General features: G+C 42.9%; 1 protein-coding gene across 5 annotated transcripts in view; it reads left to right on the top strand.

Annotated features, from left to right (window-relative positions):
* Positions 1–21,716, top strand: part of STOX2 (storkhead box 2) — a 157,147-nt gene that overhangs the window by 7,802 nt on the left and 127,629 nt on the right. The window lies entirely within an intron of this gene.

Here is a 21,716-nt window from a genome sequence, read left to right as displayed (position 1 = left end):
CCGCTAATTTCCCCAGGTCTCTCCTAACTAGAAGCACTGTTTCTTCCGAAGGAGTTCTAAGTGCCACGAGGAGGAACACCAGAACTTGGTCAGATTTCAAGTTCAGGGGTAGACCTGAGCTCCAGGATGAGAGAAGAAGCTGCCCCCCAACCCTGGGGAGTCCAGAGAACACCCCGATGAGAGCGGGCCATCCCGTCACCTTGGCAACGCCTCACCCTGCTGCTCTGGGGCAAACAGTGCCCCTCCTGCCCGCTGTCTGCCGTTGCACCGGACTAGACCATTTCTGGTGTGTTTGATGCAAAGGTGAAGTTGCCCTGGCTGTGAAGTTCATAGGTACCCGAGAAGGTGAGGGGGAAGGAGGGTACTCAGCTACTCTTGGCCTGTGACAGCCTCCAGGTAGAAAAGGTCCTGGGGAAAGATAAGGACACCTCAGGATACCAGTCCTGATTTTAGAAGTGTCTTCCAAGCAGGGTTTAGCAGAACACATGTGAATTTTACAATTAGAACAAACTGGTTTGGGATCCCAGTTTTTCTCACTGCCTGTGTGACCATGAACAAGTTACTCAGTCTCTCTCTGCACCTCAGTTTCTTCATCTGTGAAGTGAGTCGTGGTGATTACTTGAGGGTTTTTTTTGAGCCTTTGATGTGATGACATAGATGAAGCGCCTAGCAGATTGTAGGGCTCCTTGTGGGCCCTCAAAAATAGGGACAATTATCATGATGATATAAACACCAATACGTCAAAAAACAGTCTAAATCAAGACCCCAAAGAGAGCCAAAATATAAACTGGCGGCTCGAGGAATTATCACAAAGTGGAGACGTACTCAGGGAACGACCAACCAGGTGAAAACGAGAATGTTAGCCGTCTCCCAGAGGCCTCTTCATCCCTCCCCATCTGCCTGACTCCCCCTTCCCTTCTCGCCAAGTAGCCACTTCCCTAAGCTTCTAACACTCAACAGATATTTAGGGAGAGTCTCCTAGATTCCGGGCACTAAACCACGGTGGACAAGGTAGACAGTGTTCTTGTCCTCAGGGAGCTTCCATTCTAGAGGCAGGAGCCAGACAGCAAAAAGATACGTGAATAAATTAATCTGATGTTTTCTGATGCTGCAAAGTGTTGTGAAGAAAATAAGACAGGTTAAGGGGCTGGAGAATGGCCACCAGAGGATCCTTCCGAAAGGGGGGGTCAGGGAAGGCCCTTCCTGAGAAGTGACGTTTGGGAAGACCTGCGGAGGGGCAGCCCCCACGGAGGGAGAAGCCCCCACGGAGGGAGAAGCCCCCATGGAGGATGTCTGAAGAGCGGGAAGAAAGCCAGCGAGAAATCGGTCCTTGAAGAGGCAGAGTCCACATCGTGAGGGCCTCATAGACTATGGGAGGAAATTGGGTTTTGTTCTAACTGAAATGGGTCGTAAGGCCATCTGTTGTCGGTGCCGTGAAAGGAAGCGTGGATTGCTTCCACGCCGTCCCCCCAGCACCGTCTTGCTGAACGCTGCGTGACACGTTCTCCTTTTGTAAAGCACGTTCACATGTAGGGTCTCCTTTTTTTTTGTATTTTATTTTATTTATTTTTTTTATACAGAAGGTTCTTATTAGTCATCCATTTTATACACATCAGTGTATACATGTCAATCCCAATCTCCCAGTTTGTCCCACCACCCCCACCCGCCCCCCGCCGCTTTCCCCCCCTTGGTGTCCATACGTTTCTTCTCTACATCTGTGTCTCAATTTCTGCCCTGCAAACTGGTTCATCTGTACCTTTTTGATCCTCATGACCACCGTGTAACGTCCACCAAAAGGTCCGATCATGTCCTGTGATCGAAACTGTGAGGGCTTAAGCCTTGTTGCAGAACTCCTTACCACACAAGGAGCACAGCCATCCTCCTATTTGCATTGGTGATGTCGTAATGGCTCAGAATCTTCCTGCCTAAGAATCCAGTTAACTCCTGCAGGGGCCAGGTGCTCTTGTGTCTCCCAAAAGGTTATCTGTGGAGCATCGATCACAGACAGTGCTCATGAAAGAAGGGGTCCCTGTCGAGTAAATGTGGACATGGGGCACAGTGCCCCCTCCCCCTGGAGAGTCCCAATGTAAAATGTTGTAAAGGCTCTGAGAAGTTCTGCAGTAATGAAATACTTTAACCCAGCCATTTCCCACCCCTGGCCACAGAACCGCTTTTTATACACAGCATCCATTGACATCTGGGTCAGTTCTCGGAACGCCTTTTGGAAAATACCAGCCCGAAGAGTTGCTATTTAGTGTTTACTCAATGGTCTCTTGAAAGAGTTCAATTATTTCATGAACCTAAAACTCCTCTCTTATGTGAAAGGATTAGAAACCACATTCGTAAAGCACTTCCATATGCTTAGCATGAAGAACCTGGACAAACGGAGATCCAAAGTGTTGAAAATCATAAATCCACTCCTGTTTTGAACACTCCTGTTAATTCCTTTGTCCTTTGAACTCACAGCATTTCCATTACTATGGTGCCGTGATGCGCTTGTATTTCTGGATACTAGGATGTCAAAGCCGGAACCAGTCTTATCTGGTTTAAGAGATAAATGTTCTGAACCACGCATGGCTTTGATTTTGGATTATTATCTACGAGGATGTATATGTACATAGAAGAGAGTCCATTTATAGATCCCTTGCAATCTTCTGTACCTGTTGCCACACAGATTCCTCTTCTTTTAATTTTTTTCTTGCTCTTACCTAGGGATTTACACAACTATATGTGAAGTTGCAGGAGATGTGTTTGATAGATGTTCACAGAAACCTTCCTGAATTCTGGCAGGGTTTGTGGGAAAGTGCCTGATTCACTTCTAGCTTCAACTTTATAATTCCTCACAGATTTTCATGTCTCCTAACACTTGTGTTTCACCCCGTTTCCTAGCTGGGGCTCCATCTGTGTTGTCTTCATTTTCTTAACTCTGTGGTCCACACTTTTTAAAAAAGTTACTTTATTTTAATACTCTGCCTGGAGTTCAGCACTTCTTAAATTAGGTTCTCAAAACAAAAAATTTTGAAATATGAAGAAACACAGAGGTAAATGGGGCTTCTTACTGCAGGACTTCTCAGTGCCTTTAATATTCTAATACACATTGTTAATCTCCAGAAGGGAGATAGAACAGTATTTTCCTAATTTATTTACCTACTGAACCTCTACCGCAACCCCTTTAATAGCATCTTGTAAGAATGTTATTCTGAAAATCCCTCTTTGCATCAAATCCAAACCTCTCGACCTATATTTTCCTTAACCATTTCTCCAGCATTATGTCCCATTACCCCTTTGATTATCTGCCCCAGTACAACCAATTGGTTTATAATCCTCCTGAAAAACGTTGCATTTCCCTGGGTTTAATCTCTTCTCATGATATTCCCTCTGTCTTCCCTGTGGATCCAATGATCTTTCCTAGCAAATGTGGAATGCTTTATTTTCTTTCTTCTGCACCTATATCAAAGATCACAGTTCTTCAAATCCCAGCTCCTCTGGGAAGACTTTACTGACCAAACAGTCCACTAAGAATCTCTCTTGGAGCTATTATGATCCGTACCTCACCTTTAGCCAGTACAGGCTTACCTCGGAGATATTGCGAGTTCGGTTCCAAATATTGCGATAAAGCGAGTCACAGGAATTTTTTGGTTTCCCAGTGCGTGTGAAAGTAATATTTACACTATACTGTAGTCTATTAAGTGTGCAATAGCATTGTCTCTAAAAAACAATGTCCATACCTTCATTGAAAAATACTTTATTGTTAAAGAATGCATCGTCTGAGCCTTCAGCGAGTCGTAATCATTTTGCAATAGTAGCATCAAAGATCACTGATCACAAATATTAACAATGAAAGAGTTTGAAATATTGCGAGAATGACCAAAATGTGACACAGAGACGAGGTGAGCAAATCCTGTTGGAAAAATGGCACTGATAGACTTGCTCGACACAGGGTTGCCACAAACGTTCAATTTGTAAAACACGCAGTATCTGTGAAGGGCAAGAAAACGAGGCCTGCCTGTATTATGAGTGCTTACTGACTTGTGGTTTATCACATATATGCTGTCTCTGCTCCTTAGGGCTAAAACCTGTGTGTGTGTGTGTGTGTGTGTGTGTGTGTGTGTGTGTGTGTGTAAAATCTCTCGCTGAGCTTTGCACACAGTGGACAGTGCACATATATCCAAAAGGATAGTTTGTATTTTGTTTAGAAGATTGGCTGTTCATCTCTCTTCCTGGATACTAGGAGTAGGATGGGGCAGGATTGTTGGGTTACCTACCGCTTGGTCAATGAGGTGGGCAGAGGCTTTAGAAAAGGAATGAACAATGGCTGTAGAAATGACAACAAGCAAACACACTAAGCACATAGAAGGGTGAATACAAAGCACTGTTATTCTCCCTAAATGAGCTTACAGTCTGTTGGGGAGAGATACACGATTTAATAAAAAAGCCATGCTAGTTGTACCCAAAATCATGATAGGAATATAGAATTGAGGATGGTTAATGTAGGGTGGCATGGGGGGCTCTAGGAAGGCAGATATAAGGCACGTAGGGGATGCGAAGAACAAGAGTCACCGAAGAAGAAACAGTGACTTAGGCTAAGAAGAAAGACGAATTACGAATTCGGAAGGCAGAGAGGAGGGAAAGGAAATTCCAAGCAGAGGGAAACAATCGTGTAACTGACGCCTAGAAACAAGAAACCTTGGCGTGTAGGCTGCATGGGGAGACGTTGTGGAGACCAAGGTGGGGTTTGGGGGAGTCCCGTTGTGAAGGCTTTGAACCACGTGGGCACGGAACGGCCATTGGAACAAAGTTTAAACTGGGGAGTGATGCGATCACTTTGGGAAAAATGGAGGTGGAAGCTGGCTGCGGATGAGAAAAATGAGGTTGCCACGGGTCCAGTTTTCTTTGTTATTCCCAGCAGACCTGGGTGCTGTATCAGGAGTGGAGAAAACTTGCAGCCTAGTTGTGGGGAGAGAACGATGTGCGTGCAGGGGACCATTTCAGCTCCCCACCCACCTTCCAGGGGCCACACGGCTCTCCGATAACAAGAGCTCAGCCCCTTCAAGAAGATGAGCTGGCCCTGAACTTGAACACCTGATTGCCGATTCCCCTCGCTGTCTCTCTCTCCAGTGTCTAACTGGCAGCCTCCAAGATATCATATTACACCGAGCGAGGAAAGAATGTTCTCCATGGTGAACCTGCTCTGACACTCTTAAGGTCCTGTTCCCCCTGGTGTTCTGAGTGGGACGGTTCAGACTTCAGAGCTTCCAGGCGTGGTTTAAGAGCCATCTGTTTTAATCAGGCATGTTGTATGATTTATGGAGAGAAAGATGATGTCGGGGGAGGGAGCTGGTATATATGATACCCTCGTAATTAGACCCGAGTTATTGTCCAAGTGCAGGGGCCCAGGCAATGATGTGTTTGTATTTTTTAAAAAGATTTATTTATTTATTTGTTGTTTATTTATTTTGGCTGCACCGGGTCTTAGTCGCGGCATGTGTGTGGGATCTAGTTCCCCGACCAGGGATCGAACCCGGGCTCCCTGCATTGGGAGCGCAGAGTCTTACCCACTGGACCGGCATTGTTGCTTTTCGTTTAACTGCTCTTTCGCTTAAAGTTTCAAAGCCCCTTGCTAGTGTTTCTAAAACGGCAACAATTTGTATTTTGGGAACTGTCAGCCTTTTGCTTTTTTTTACATAAAAACTACTGGGTCGTCCTTACAGTATTTATTTTATGCCTATACCACCTCCCTTCGAGATAAAAATAGTTAACAGTTTCATAACTCTTACTAATGTTCTATATGCCAGACATATATCAATACAAACTCATCTAATTCTCCTAATAAAGCCCTGAAGTAGACCCTGGTGTTCTTATCCCCGAAGCGTAGATGAGGGAATCGAAAGAGAGAGACACGGTGATAGGAATGGAACAGCTGAGATGTGAACCCAGGCACCCAAGGTCTGCGGTCTGTGCACGTAGACACGCCATCATATTACCTTTCCGCAGATAATTTTCACATTACTACAGTGTAGAAAGATGCTGCTAGCGCCATCTTTTTCTAAAAGAAATATATATGTGTATTTTAACTAATATTCCAGATAGGAATGATGCATTTCCCACTAAGTTTATCTCTTTCCTTCCCCAAAATCCTTGTGGAAAATACAAATGACATCAAAGGTTGCCAGGTGGACTTGGTCTGTAGGATGTGGTACAGTAAGTGGAGTGACTTGGAAACTGGGAGAAGTGAGTCTCAGTTTCGGCATTGACTCAGATGAGCTCTGGGGCCTTGTACATGTTACTTGACTTTTTTGACACTGTTTCTCACGAGGACAAGGATTTCAGCTTTAAGTGTCCAGGAAGCCATCACACAGGACAGTAAGAGAAAGGGTTTTGGCTGCAGGATCAAACTCTTGAGAGAGATTCAGGACCGGGACTGGTTCCTTTCAGGATGACCCGACCTCACAGAACTTTGCTGGAAGTTGTGGAGTCACGAAGAGCAGGGACAGGCCGATCTCCCAAAGAGATGTTACCTTTAGATTAGATTCACCTTTGTATTATTTTTTCCGGTGTGCTATTTGTCATTTTCGTAGAATGATGGGTTTTTTCCAGATTATAAGCTACTACCACTTGGAACTTTGTCACTGTTTCCTGTTAGCACAAGCATAAGCATCGCTAGCAGAGGAACAAGGATAAAGGAGCTTACATTTCTTCCCCCTGTTGTTAGTTTTGTCTGTGAATCAGATTGAACCTGAGCCCAACATCTTGACGACACTTCAGGTGTGACTAGTGGCCTTCGTGCTCAATGGTGATAACGTTAGAGCAGCTGCGAGTTTTGAATCAGATTGTTATTCTCATTCTGAATTTAATATCTGATTTCTAAGATTTCTCTTTGGTTTCTCGTTGTGTTTTTTTAAAATAAATCGTTACTGGAGTATAATTGCTTCACAATACTGTGTTAGTTTCTGTTGTACAACAAAGTGAATCAGCCATATGCATACATATGTCCCCATATCCCCTCCCTCTTGCGTCTCCCTCCCACGCTCCCTATCCTACCCCTCTAGGTCGTCGCAAAGCACGAGCTGATCTCCCTGTGCTACGCGCTGCTTCCCACTAGCTAACTATTTTACATTCAGTAGTGTATATATGTCGATGCTACTCTTACTTCGCCCCAGCTTCCCCCTCCCCGCCCGTGTCCTCAAGTCCATTCTCTATGTCTACGTCTTTATTCCTGCCCTGCCACTAGGTTCATCAGTACCTTTTTTTTTTTTTTAGATTCCATATATATGTGTTAGCATACGGTATTTGTTTTTCTCTTTTTGTATTGTTGAATGAAACACTTTCCTGTTCAAAAGGGGGTTGAGAATCTAACAGATTATTCGCACCAAGAAAGACATTATTTCATTGTACGGCATTTTGCACTTCTTTGGGATCCCCTTCTTATTGCTCTTTCTAAGTTTTACATTTAACTTTTCTTTAATATTATTGTACTTGAGAAATCTAGGAATAGAGCAAAATTTAGGCACATGTAGACATTTAATCACCTGGATCTTCTGGTTGTCAGTAGTAGAAATCTTTGAAGTTTGTTTTCTTATAACTCGTATATTTGGACTGCTGATTTGGTTGTAAATTAGACTTTATTGCAGTCTCGATCGACTGAGACTCTGCACTCACTTTAAAGGGTATAAAATATTAGCTCATGGATAGTTAGGGGCAGGTAATATAAGTCTACATAAAGTATATGAAATGATCAGTGTATTTTATTTTGTAAATCATGATGTCTAGAGTGGAAGCAATTCGTCCTCAAGTTTGCTATCTGTGGTACAAACTAGAGGAGAGAACGAAAAGCTATCTTTTTCTTCTAGTTCTTTTTTTCCATGAGCGGGGGCTATTTTATGTGTCAAGGAATCAGTGGCTAAACTTTCTATCACTGTGTTTCAGTTCTACAGCTGCCTGTAAACAACTTTATCCATTTTAGAGTAAATCAAGGTAGGAATGTGTTCACTCTGTACATATTCCAAGGGTCAGTCCCTCAAGTGCTTAGAAAACAGTTTTTCTCTAAACCTCCCATTTTAATTTCCAGATAGCACTTTTTTAGGAAATTCCGCCAAAATTCTGATTGATTTTGAAAACTCCCAGATTGCCTTTAAAACTTACAGAGACTGTTTACCGAGGCTTTAAAGAGTGATTTCAACAATATGACATAGGAAGAGAGGGTGAAAGAATAGAACTTATTAAGCCCAAGAGCCCAAGGAGCAAAGGGCAGCATGGCGAAGGGTGGACATGCCTCTTCCTGGGCTGGGGGACTGAGGGCAGTGGCACCAAGTGAGCTTTCAGAGAATAAGTCTAATTCCTTCTTGATCAGATCATCATTGAAAGCATAGAAAAAGGTCATAGTCTCTCAGAACAGTGGCCCATCCAACCATGATCCTGCATTACAGTGGAACTGGCCATTACTTGTCCTTTGTCATTCCAAGAACAGATTTCCCTTTAGGAACTTGGGGTATGTTTCCCATCCAGGCTCTTGTCCCATATAGTTAATGCTTGGCCTGTGCCATTACTTTTAGTCCATTGATGTTCACTGAGCCCCTTTGCTGGTCCAGGTTCTGTGCTGAGCTCAGGAGATAGAGGGAAATAGCTTCTCCTCTGGATATCTCACAGCCCCACAGAGGGTAATAGATAGGGATTTATCTAATACTCTCTGTGGGGTAAATGAGCAATTTGTTACAAAGTGCCACGTGTCACTAGAGCACCCACGGAGAGGTAGGGATGCAGAGGAGGGATCAGAGCTCCTTCAGCTTTTCATTCGTGTCGTTTGAAATTTGTAGGATAGGGAGTGAAATTAATATGCCTCTCAAACACTGGAGTATATCCGATGTCTGGGATTTGGGTACTTTTTCGGCCAGTCTGTATTTACCCTAAATGCGTCTCTTTAGCATTATCTCCGCGACTGCAGCCTCTCAGTGGCATCTGGGGTGAAATGTTAAGAAAACATTTCGGGGCTTCCCTGGTGGCGCAGTGGTTGGGAGTCCGCCTGCCAATGCAGGGGACGCGGGTTCCTGCCTCTGTCCGGGAAGATCCCGCATGCCTCGGAGCGGCTGGGCCCGTGAGCCATGACCGCTGAGCCTGCGCGTCTGGAGCCTGTGCTCCGCGGCGGTGAGAGGCCCGCATACCGCAAAAAAAAAAAAAAAAAAAGAAAGAAAACATTTGGACATCAGGTCAATAAATCACAGAGACTATTTTGCTAGTCAAGTGTAGTGACATTTTTAGGGAAGACGCTAGAATCCCAGATAGCCATGGACAGTCACTTCTTTAAGTCATTCCTATACATACGGGTTGGTTAACAAAAGACAGATCTGAGCCTTACTAGGGTGTCCTGGTGTGCTGGTGAGGTGGCAGAACCTTCTCCAAAGATGAATGTCCTCCCTGAGGTGAAGGTGGCCCAGGTGCCCATGAAAAGCTTAGGGAAATAGGAACTGATAATTAAACTAGGGGGAGGCTTGTCACAGCAGTGCTGTGGTCCTGATGGCTGAGAAGGACTCACATGCTCAGTTTCTCTCCTGGATGCAGCAATGCTAGTCTTTTCCTCCAATTCAAGACCTTATGGAACGTAGCAAAACCTCAAAAGAGCAGAAATAAGGTGCCTGGCTTAACTGAATTTTCTGGTTTATTAAGAGTAAACCCTTTTGTTAAGAGTAAACCCATTTATTAAAAGTAAGCCATTTTTCCCCTTCTCTGCTCTTGTCCATGAAAATGTCTTTAATACAATGCAGGGACTACCCTTGAATCTTTTGGGGTTTGTTTGGGGTTTGAGGGATTTCCCCAGGTTCATTTGATGTTGGTATTATTCCTCATGGTAACAGATGAAATTCAGATGATTTTCTATAACTTTAAACAACTAAATAAACACTGATGATGTATTTATTTGCTATGTGAAGGCTCTGGTTAGTGAAATTAAAGTTTACCAGTACAGTGTGATGCAGGCTGTTTTCAATATCGGTGACAAATACAAGAAAGCAAGAGCTTCTGCTGTCTTATAACAGTTTTGCCACCGAAAAGAAAGAAAGTAAACAATAAAGAAGACAGAACCCACTACTTAAAAATACTGTCAAAGTTATTAAAAGTGGCTAGAAACTGACTATCAGTGAAAGCTATTCCTAATCCATGTGTGTTACCCATGGCGCATATAGATTGATGGGTAGAAACAGATGGTCCTAAGGTAGGTATTTCTAAGCTCTTTTTTACTGTAGCCATAGGAATCCCATGAAAGGTTAAAAACTATAATGTATCACCTTTTCAACTTGCTAAGTTATATTTTCATCGCTGGAGGTAATTTGTATTACTGTATCTATATACCACCTGGTTCCACAGTTTGAAAATAGGAAATGTTTTCATTCCTTAGATTAAATCAGTAGAGGAGAAATTCGGAATGAATCAGTCAGAATACTTAGAACAGTAATTTATCATGCTGTTAATTTGCTAACTCAGAATCAATCTTTATTAATTTTGGCTTTACTAATTTTAAATTTTGTGATTAGTTGGATGAAAGTTGGACTAGGGTTATTTTTCGGATTTGTGAACGGCTTATTAGATTATATAATTGTATAAATAGAAACAATCAGTGACTACTTAAAGCTACTTAAGGGACCATTCTTTGGACGTTTTCCTGCACTTGAAAAACATTGATAAGCTATTTAAAAATCATTCCTCTCCGCCGTCTAAAGGAATCCTGGAGATGGTTTGCTTTTCCTTGCTTCTTTTTTTGTGATGTATTAATTCCAGGCGTTATTATGTCAGGACCAAGGAATGGGTTTCTAATGAACAGAGGACAGCTTTAAACAGACAATCCATAATGTGACATGGGAATCTTTACCAACATTTGTTTATGAGTTGATCTGGGGCAGCTCAGAACTCATATTTCCAAAGGAAAAAATCATTTAAAATAGTGAATAAATTTTTAGACGAAACTACCCACACCTATTTCAGTCTTCGTGCAGCTGCGATACTATAGTACTAGTATCTTCAAACCATAATGCTATTATATAACTTACTAGAACTCGAGCGCTAGAGCCATAGTATGATTAAAATGCCTATGGTGGGCTGGCTCACCAAAGTAGTAAATTAATACTCTCATAATATTAGTCATTTCTTTACCTATATGAGGGGTGATGTTGGCTTTTTGTACTCTGGACTTGACGTGCCATTGACAACCTTGTTTCTCGGGACAGTGCGTTCTACAGCAGATTGTGGTTTATAAATTTGAAGTCAAAGAACACCTGTGTACATATCTGATTTATAAGAATGAGAGTAAACTGTTTAATAATAAGAATCTTTAGAGACTTAAGACTCTTTCTTTGAATAGTCATGTATCACACAATTATGATCCTCATGGCATTTCCATCGTGCTAAGACTTTAACATAATAATTATGAATTCCAGTTGTTTCACTGAGCAGGGAGGGTTTCAGTTATTACCACATGAAGAGTGGAATTGCTGGTTGACAGGACCTTGTTTGTTGATAGAACTTTATTCTTAAAAATATAAAAGTGTACTTTCTAAGGATTCTTTTAAAAAAAATTGTAATAGCACCATACTTGTTTCTTTTCTCTTTTTTTTTTAACTGAGGTATAGTTGATTTACAGTGTTATATAAGAGTATCCTTTATTTCACAGTTTTTATTAATTCCAGCTAGTCTTTCCCTGGCAAGCCCACATTCATGGAGTTTGTTGAATGCAAAAATGTTCTTGCTTGAAAGCGTACGTGACTATATCCTGAAGGTTAAACTTCAGACCTAGAAACAAGGCAGATGCTGGTTTTATGTGGCGTGTTTAATGCTTGCCTAAAGTTATTTATGAGTTTTGTATTTCTTTGATTCCTTATCTGTTTTATCTGATGCGGGGCCGCAGTGATTATCATTCTGGTGAGTGGGCACCATTCCTGCCCGGGTTTAAGAGGGGATGCCACCCTTACACGGGAACCATGGCCTCTAGTCCTCGGGGTCAGATCTGGTGCTCCAGGTGTGCTTGGGTTTTGTTTTTATTTTCTTTTTCAACTCTCTTTTTCCCTTTAAGGACTATGACATCCCTTCAGGGCATACGAATTCTTTGCCCCCTTCTTGGCTGCCCTTCAGAGGGCATGTCTTTTTTTCAGTACTTCTGATAGGCGTTTCCTGCTCTTTTTTCAAATTGCTAAACTGGAAAAAGTTTTTGAACCTTGAAAACTGTGTATCCTGATCTACTTTCAGGACCCATGCCAGGGAGTAAAATTACGCTAATTGCTTTTAATCTCCTAGTCACTTCAGTTTTGGTGTGAGAACATTGTGGTATGTGTGAACAGGTTTTTGTGCCAGAAAAATAATCGAAAACCCTTGCTTGGAAAAATAGCGCCATTAGGAGCCATCAGCAGCACGTAATGGTGGCAATTAATGACAATCAGGGGCCAACTTACTGCCTGCCGTAGCTGACATTTTTTTAAAGGAGTGAAACATATGAAGTTTATTTTATTATTATTATTCTTTTACTTTGTGTAAGTATTTTTACATCTGCTTGTGATTATTCTGCCTTGTAACTACCACCTCAGGCCCAGTCCTTTTTAGGGGGAAAAAAAATGAATTCCTTATGTAATAAGTTATCATTTGGAAAATTTCTCTGACAGACCATGAGCTCTTCTTATGAAACATTCGATACAAAAAAAGAAAAAAGAAAAAAGAAAGCGCAGCTGTAATTCACTACAGGAATAGGGGTTTGTAGTGGATCTTACGTATCCAAGTTAGTTACTTTCGTGAGGATAAAAATTTGTACCGCGTATCTGAATGCAATAATGTCATACGAAGGGTTGCAGCTTAAAAAACCCTATCATATGGATAAACTAGAACTTACACCAAGACAGCAGGGCATCAAGGGGAGCCATTTGGGTCTTGCTTAAGATCACTTATTTACTGGAAATATCTTCAGTTTAGGCTCATACTGAAGCATACACCCTAAAGGCAGAGTAATTGCCAGGTTCCAGAATATGTATAAACGTTATATGTACTTAAAAAAAAAAACACAAGTGCATTTTAAAAATTTAAATATAAGGAAGAAATACAAAAGCTATGCGTCAGAGACCTGAAAGGCATATTTAACATTAATAACAAAAGGGGCCTCTTGCAGATTCTGAAGTGGCGGTTTTTAAAATTAGAAGCTGGGTACGCTGTAACCTAAGAAGCATATGATATAGCTGTTGCTAGGGTACGGGGCCTGCTTTTGCCAAAAGCTGGGTAAACAAACAAGATAAACCCACGTAAATCGATGCCTCTGGTCCTGACAACTCAATGATCATCTGCTTATTTTTTTTTAATTCTGTGTTTTCTCCCCCTCCAATATCTATGTATCTGACACTTTGGAATTCAGATCTGCTCTCATGAGGTTAGTCAGTCATCTTTGTGGTTCTGCTGTTTGCTTCTTCAGTGAAAGTTTGAAGAACGCTGAAAACCCTGGAATCAACCCTAAGACCTAAAAATTTCAGAACAGCTCGTTCCGAGACTTGTGCGTAAGCTGTGAATGTTACTGCTCAGATTTTTAGAGTGTTACTTATTTTTCAGACGCTGTCTCTTTATTTTGAATATGAAGGATGTCTTAAGTCTTTTCCCTACATGTCACATCCTGTTGGCGCATTTAGATCTTTCCGTAAGTGTTTTTGTATTGCACCCATATAAAAATGGGGAGGTCTGGTTTGTTTCTCGGAGTGTTCTTGATTTTAGGAGGGTGTTGAAGACTGCCTTGTCAACTATGAAAGGGCTGTGCCAGCAGCACACGACATGTAACCTTGCTTCTGAAACACAGTGATTTGGGATTGTTTTCATAGATACTGTGGGTATAATAATACCACCCTTTACTGTCTCGCAGGTACGTTGAAAGGCTAAGTGGGGCAATGTATGCGCATAGGCTTTGAGCTCTTTGGAAGAGAGCTATTTCAATCAGGCGTATAATTAGATTCATCCCCATTGTTATTGTGCTTCTAAAAATTGCGCAGGAAGCTCCATGGTAATGCGGTGTTGTGGTTGTATCAGCTCAAAGCTTCCAAGGCTGCCCTCCTTGGAATGGCTTGTGGCTTGTGTAAGTACGTGGTGAGTGGACCATCATTCCATCTTCCTTCGAGAAGGGGTGCTCTGACTCAGATGCGGTTCTACCAGCATCCTAGCAGATGGCAAGAAACAGATTGCAGAGACTTGGAGAAAAAAAAAAAAGGCCTGGGTGCATGCCACCCACGTTTGTAGCTGCAACTTCAGTTGGGATATTGTCTTATCGATGACATTGTGGGAAAGTCTTCATCCCCTGGGAAAAGTGAGCCTTTTGGAAGTCATTTTTCTTTAGGGGTGCCTGCTTTTCTCTGCAACCTCAGCCCTCCCTGCAGTCAGAACTGAAGAAGAAAGTCTTTTGTATGAGAGCCATGTGGCCAGAGCTTGGATTTACAGAATTCTCCTGAAGCAGCTGTAGTCTCAGATTGACTCCTGGAAAGCTCAGAGTCTCAGAAGGACTGAGATTATTAATAAGCTTGTATCACTTTTTTGAGTGTTTTAAAACGTACTTATCGTTTAAAGTAATTGTACAGAACTCTTTTTACCAGTACTTTCTCTCGATTTATAGAACTGTGCACAAATATACACAGAGACTCTACAAATATAGTATAGTTTTCCACTAGAATTAAATTTGCGTATTGTGGGAAACCTTTGGTTTCTGTGCACACTCAGGAATAGAGCCACATACGTGTCAAAAGGTCCCATTTCTCGGGCGCTGAGTGGTTCTCTGCTGCCTCGTTCACTGGTCAGGATTCTTCCCCAAGTGGTCTTCAGCAAAGCCTGTCATTGGGGGCCTGAGGTGATGGGGATTGTGGAGAAACTAAACTCCAATTCTTTTCGTTATTACTCTCTTCAAAACGGAGGTTCTTCCCTTCTCTCTCTTTCCCCCCTCCTCTTCTTACAGGCTTTGATCTTAGACAGGTGATGGTGGATGCCACGGTCAGGGCCTTAGAAGATGGGGCAGAAGGAAGAAGCATTGGGTTCTGTTTTCTCCTCCTTGTCGATAGCACTTCCCAAGGCCGAATCGCTATTCTAGGGAGTCTGCGCGTGTGCCCCAGACCAGGTCTTCTTTTGAGGAGAAGAGCGGGGGACTGGGTACCACGGGGCCGCGTGACCTGGGGTGTCCGCCCTCACATGCCCTGGGAGCCTGGCTTCCAGCCTCCGCATCCGTTGGCTCTTCCCTTGCCTTTCATGCAGTGTTAGTTTGTGCCTCTTTGCAAAGCCCTCTGAGAAACTTGAGTGACAGTATGTGTCTTGTCAAAAGAGGGATGAAGGGGCTTCCCTGGTGGCGCAGTGGTTGAGAGTCCGCCTGCCGATGCAGGGGACATGGGTTCGTGCCCTGGTCCGGGAAGATCCCACATGCCGCAGAGCAGCTAGGCCCGTGAGCCATGGCCGCTGAGCCTGCGCATCCGGAGCCTGTGCTCCGCAACGGGAGAGGCCACAGCAGTGAGAGGTCCGCGTACTGCAAAAAAAAAAAAAAAAAAAAAGACGGAGGAAGAGGAGGGTCAACTTTGAAACCTGGCTCTTGAGAGGGACGTCGTTTTGCTTATTTTAATCTTACTCCAGCACCTTGGATGCTGTTGCCCCATAGGCCCCAAGTTAGCCAGCACGTTTACAGGAGCATTTTGCTGATGCCCGAACCCCCATGTGCTCCTCCAGAGGACCAGATCTCCTGTTGACCCAGGTTCTGTTTCTTGGGGACACCTGAACCCTGGCCCTGACACACAGGCTTTTTTGACGGCGACCATGTCTATCATCTGAACTTGAAGGGGAGACTCCAAGCAGTCTGAGCCCTTACCCCCGACTTGGCCAGGCTCCAGGCTCTTGGCAGCCTCCCAAACGGGCCGGGCTTCGTTTCCTCCGGGGCCAGCTCCAGCCCTGGCTCAGCTACTTACCTGTTTGGCTCTGATCAGTGAGGGGATGTGACCAACAGGCTCCTTGGCATTCCTTGTTTATAACCAGAAAGGGAGCTCCATCAGGAAGGAGGATTTTACAAATGAGAGTATTCAGTCGAGTTAGGCGGGGCCAGAGGAGAGGCTGCCAACTGAAATGATTTGAGAGGTGCTAAAGGGCCCCAGCTGTGCAGAGGCCACCCTTCGGGCCTCCTGCCCGAGGAGGACCTGGGCCCTGCCCTTCTCTCTGACGCCTGGCTACGGCCTGAGCCATGTTGCTTAGCTGCTGTGTCCTCCCTCTCCTGTCTGCAGAGTGAGCAGGGCCGATCAGGGGTTGTCAGGTAGGTGATGTAAACGGGTGAAGTGGGCCGAGGGCACATTATTGTCCATTGCGGCTTGACACACGTGGCCCTCTGAGTACCACCGTGACTTGGGAATTGAGAATTAGATCTCAGTGTGAGAAAAGTTTCCAACAGTGCATGCACCGTGATACACAGCCACTGATATTTTTTCCCTTCGTGTGGAGGAAGGACCCTGGAGTTGTGGAGCCCTGGAGAGCGTGTGGTCCGTACATAGGGTCACAACTCAGCTCCATTCAGGAGTAAAGGCCCTGGGCTATGCTAGTGTCAGCCTGAAACAAACAGATGGCCAGATGTTTCTCCAGCAAAGATGGGTTTATTTGGGATCAGCAGAGAATCGCAATTCAGGGTCTGCAGCCATGGGGAGCCACGGGCAAATCCCCACACAGCAAGGGAAGGAGAAAACTTCTATAGAGGGGAAAAGGAAGTTTGAAGGGCCACGGGAAACAGTCCCTGGCTTTTCATTGGCCGAGTCCTGGCCAGAAAAGAAGGGGAGTCTTCCTTCTTGCTGTTGGGCTCATCACAGGGTGTGAGAGCTCCCCCTTCTGGTCTCCCAACTCTATTTAATTGAGGTTTCTGTTTATTAATTTTTTACAGTATCTTCAGATTTTTTTTTTTGGATGCTGTAAATATGTGAAAATTCCCCCAATTTGTTTCTTTTAGATTTATTTATTTATTTTTATTTATTTTTGGCTGCGTTGGGTCTCCTTCTGCTTGCCGGCTTTCTCTAGTTGGGGCACGCGGGGGCTACTCTTCATTGCGGTGAGTGGGCTTCTCGTTGCGTTGGCTTCTCCTATTGCAGAGCATGAGCTGTAGAGCGCAGGCTCAATTAGTTGCGGTGCATGGACTTAGTTGCTCCGCGGCATGTGGGATCTTCCTGGACCAGGGCTCCAACCCGTGTCCCCTGCATTGGCAGGCGGATTCTTAACCACTGCGCCACCAGGGAAGTCCCTCCCCCAATTGCTAAAAACACTATACGGATTAAAAATGAAAATAAAAAAATGTGCGAGTTGAATTTGACCAATTTATCATCTTTGGGATAAAAACCAGTCCCTAAGTTCTCTTTTAGCTCAGAATTTTATGGGTCTTGGAATCCTGTTCTCCCTGAACTAGGACCCTGCTGTTCCAAGTGTGGTCTGTGGTCCAACACATCAGCCTCTCCTGGGAGCTCGAGAGAAATGGAGAATCTCAGACCCCATCCCAGACCTACAGGATCTGCATTGTAATACAATCCCAAAGATTACAGTTTGAGAAGCACTGAACTAGAATATCATTTCAGGAAAAGTTCTGCTCAATTATTTTGGAGTGGAGGGAAAACATGAACAGTATGTGAGAACGAATCCAGCCTTTAGATTAATTCACTGATGGAAAGAATGAATGGGTCCAAATATATGAAGGTTAGCGTGGGTGAAAGAAGGAGACAGACCTGTAACTTTGGTTGGAATATTGTTTTGCATCCTATGGGCACCGGGGTGGAATTCATGGAAGCTTTGAGCTTCTGGCTGAGGATAAAGGGGTTTTTGTTTTTTTTTTTTTTAAACTCTGTTAAGAATTCTAAACACCTCCCTGATGCCACACTGCGCTTAACTCTTTCACATAATTTATCCCATTAAATCCTGACAACAGTATTTTGCGGTAAGAATGATCGTTGGAATATTTTAGACTAGGAAACTGAGCTCCAGGCAGCTTAGGAAGTCATCCGAGGCCACCTGCTAGCTGCAGAAAGAGCTGTGATTTGCACCCAGGAGAGCTGGATCCCCACCCAGAGAGCTGTCCAGCTCAAGCTCCTTTTCTATAACTTTGCCAAGGCTGGGCCTTGCTGGAGACATTAAACAATTTTTGATTGCTTTTGGGAAAGATTTTCTCTTAGGTCTTCAGTGGAGGGTTTGCCCCATAAAAAGTGAGAGCAGTTCCAAAGTAAGAAATATTTGTCACTCCTTAAGGACCGACTATTCTGTTTTAACAATTGTTTCCAGCTCTTAATCCTGGAAGTTGGTTCCTGATTTTGATTTTGAATTCCAATTGCAGACAATAGCAGATCGGGAACATGCATGCAGTTTTGGTGTTGAAAGAAAAGTGAATGAGTGTGAATTTAAAAACCATGTTCATTGTGTACCTTTTATGAAAAATCTTCCTCTATAACGACTTCTTCAATTTAGTATTTAACATTTCAAAGAATTTTGAAGGACTCTGCCTTCTCAAAAGTTGCCAAAGATTTCAGCTGTTGTCATCATTAGACTTCAAAGCGGGGACTGCAGGCGATTTTAATGCCACTGCTTTTAATCCTAACCTTTGTATTGAGATTAGGAACATAAAGCATAGCCTGTAAGGGGTAAACCTAATTTTTTTTTTTTTTGGTTTTGCTTTGTTTTTCCTTTACCCAAAGAATTACAGTGAAAGCCCCACTCTCTGGAATTGTTCTTTACTCATTGCTAGTTGTTTTTTGAAGTTGTAAGCTGTGCTGAAATCTGCACAATGGTGTCTGTCATGTAAAACGTAGCTGGAGTAATGAAAGGACTTGGCACATAACAACAGTCAATTTCAAGTGCTCACAGCCTGTTTCCACAAAAGATAAAGAGCCACAGATCTCTCTCAAATTAACTTGTATGTGTCATTAGTTTAGTGTTTGAAGGGTGTATGTGTGTATGGGGAAGTTGGGATAAATTAGCTGCAGTGACCTCAGCCAGCCTCATCCCAGCCCCCACTGACCCATTGCCCATGGGACCCTGCCCCCTATAGTATAGCTGCTGTCCCCACTCCCTCTCATCATCCCGTCCTTCCCCACCTCCCTGGACCCTGCATGCACCATTCACACACCTTGCTACTCTTAGCCAATACATCAAATGCAGGTATATGTACAGTGTTCCCAGAGAATAAAAATTCCCAGAAGCGTACTAGGAAGGCAGCCACAGAACTCCCTCAGTGGGTGGTTTCACCAGCAACTGAACATCTTACGTGGGTTGAGAATGCGACAGGCCCGTGGGATACGGTTAGTAATTTTCTTTTCCGATGGTGGCTCTGTCAGTAAGGCTTGTGTAGCTGTAAGTTAAAGTAAGGCACATCTCAACGACATCATTTATCATCAGCAATGTTGGATCCCTAGCATTTGTGTTGCACATTTCCCCATTTTGCAATGGACAGCTGTGTATATTAGCTTCTTGGAGAAATCTGGAGCAGAGTTTTATTTTTTTATTTTATTTTATTTTGTTGAAGTATAGATGATTTACAATGTTGTGTTAGTTTCAGGTGTACAGCAAAGTGATGCAGTTACACACACACATATATATATATTTTTTTCTTTTTCAGATTCTTTTCTATTATAGGTTATTACAAGATACTGAATACAGTTCCCTGTGCTATACAGTAGGTCCTTGTTGTTTATCTCTTTTACATTTAGTAGTGTTATCTGTTAATCCCAAACTCCTAATGGAGCACAGTTTTAGGAGTTACAAGTGGCATAGTTGGTTTGCTGCTGCTGAGTTGGGGGAGAGGTGAGTGGGAACTGTTTTAGGTGTGTGGCTGGCTTCACAGGAGGCTTAGGGAGTGAGATAATAAATAGATGATAAATAGAAGAGGGATCAGTTATACTTGGGAAGAATGGAAATGAGGAATATGAAAAGGTGAGAGCGTGTAATGGTACAAAGAGTACTGAATCAGAGTCAGGGACCTGGGACTTCCTCCACTTTGGGCTGCCGCCTTGCTGCATGGCCTTGGTAAACTCATTCTGTGCCTCATTTTCTTGACCATACAGTGCAGGTGTAGGAGCAGATGGCTTTAAAAGTCTTCTTGGCCAGCTATCAGACCATTTGATTCCAATCTAACATATCCAGGCATAAACCAGTCTACCAGCCAACCGACCAAACAAACCAAAAGACATGATGTGGAGGATAAAGCATTGTGCTAATTTTGCCGAGGAATTGAAAGATACTGTTAAAAGTTTAAAAAGACAATGTCATGGCCAGATCAGAGACAAAGGTAATTTTTGTCATCTACATGAACTATACCAGAAAAAGTGTGTTTGGATGCCAGGAAGATGGAAAAGATAAGACTGAAATGTTTAGGTTGGGATCAACGTGGGATTTGTGCCCGTAAAGATGAGAGATGGAGAGAGATAGACCCAGAAAAGGTAGTGAAAGAGACAGCAGAAAGATTAGACATTATTTTATTATTTTCCTCTCATTTTAAAATTTGAACAACCAAAGTGTGAAATTTTAGCATCTTACCTCTGACACATGAAGAACATTGTAGGGTAGTAGATTTGACTGTTTGGTAATTTATTTCTGAATAGGATTTAGTGATTTTTTTCCCATCTGTGTACACTCTCAGGAGGAAATTTTTCCAAGAAATACATATTACTGTTGGATGTTTAAAATTTAGACCACTGTGTAGATAGCAGTTAGTTTTGTCTCATTGGTTGGGTTTTCTGGTTTCAGGTAGCAAGTGAAAGAATGAGGGTGAAAATTTCCTTAAATATGACAAACAGTACAGTAGGGCGGTGCCAACCTCTTAAAGATCCTTTTCACCTTCAATGAGATTGAAGTAAAATTACCTTATCTGAGCTCCAAGGGCTGCTGAAGTTACTTATAAGCTCAGAGATTGTCCAGGAAAGAAATACAACCTCAGGCACCAGGAGGGAGAGGAAATCTTAAGCCAAATCATGGAGAACAAGAAAAGGGCTTGTTCAGTGAATCGAAAGGACATCACTGTGGCACATTTTAGGCTCTTAAATATTTGTTAAATGACTAAATCAAAGTGTTGTTTTTTGAACACCAGAATTCAACAGGGGTTACTACCCAGGTGTATAGAAAAACCTAATAAAAATATTGCAATCTCTACGTAGGATGCTGCTTAGTCACAAATGCACAGAGTAATTTTTCCACGTTTAATTGTGTTATTCTCATCCTCACTCAAGCCTATTTCATACCACGATTTAAATTTTCCATCTGATTTTATTCTCTCTCTGGCATGTGAGCCATCACCCGTGTAGCTTCATAATACCGGCAGATAATGACCAAAATTATTATAGATAGATATATCTTTAGGCATCTCTGTTTGGGAGGTGGAAACTAATTTGAACCAACAACTTTAAAATAACTGATTTCGACTGGTTTGAACTTGAACTAACCTAGGACTGAATTAATTACAGGTAATGAGGGCCCCAGCTAAAGTACCATTCTGCAATATGCTTTATGAGAAGTATGGGTAAGTGACAGATATTAGGGCTTCGGATCTAATGTACATAAATACCCAACTCACTGTTCTGAAAAATTACAGTGGAATTGTTTGTTCTAAAACACATTCCAGTCTATTCTCTCTTTATGAGGACTTCCAAATGGAATTTCGGAAACTGAATCCCTGAGATGAAACGCCATTCCCTTGATCCACGTTAGACCTGGCTTTGTTTTTCTGTATATGGACTTTT

Source organism: Orcinus orca, chromosome 21, assembly GCF_937001465.1.
Source record: "Orcinus orca chromosome 21, mOrcOrc1.1, whole genome shotgun sequence".
In the NCBI taxonomy this organism is placed as follows: Eukaryota; Metazoa; Chordata; class Mammalia; order Artiodactyla; family Delphinidae; genus Orcinus; species Orcinus orca.
Note: the sequence above shows the minus strand (reverse complement) of the source record. Positions and strands in the feature narration are given on the sequence as shown.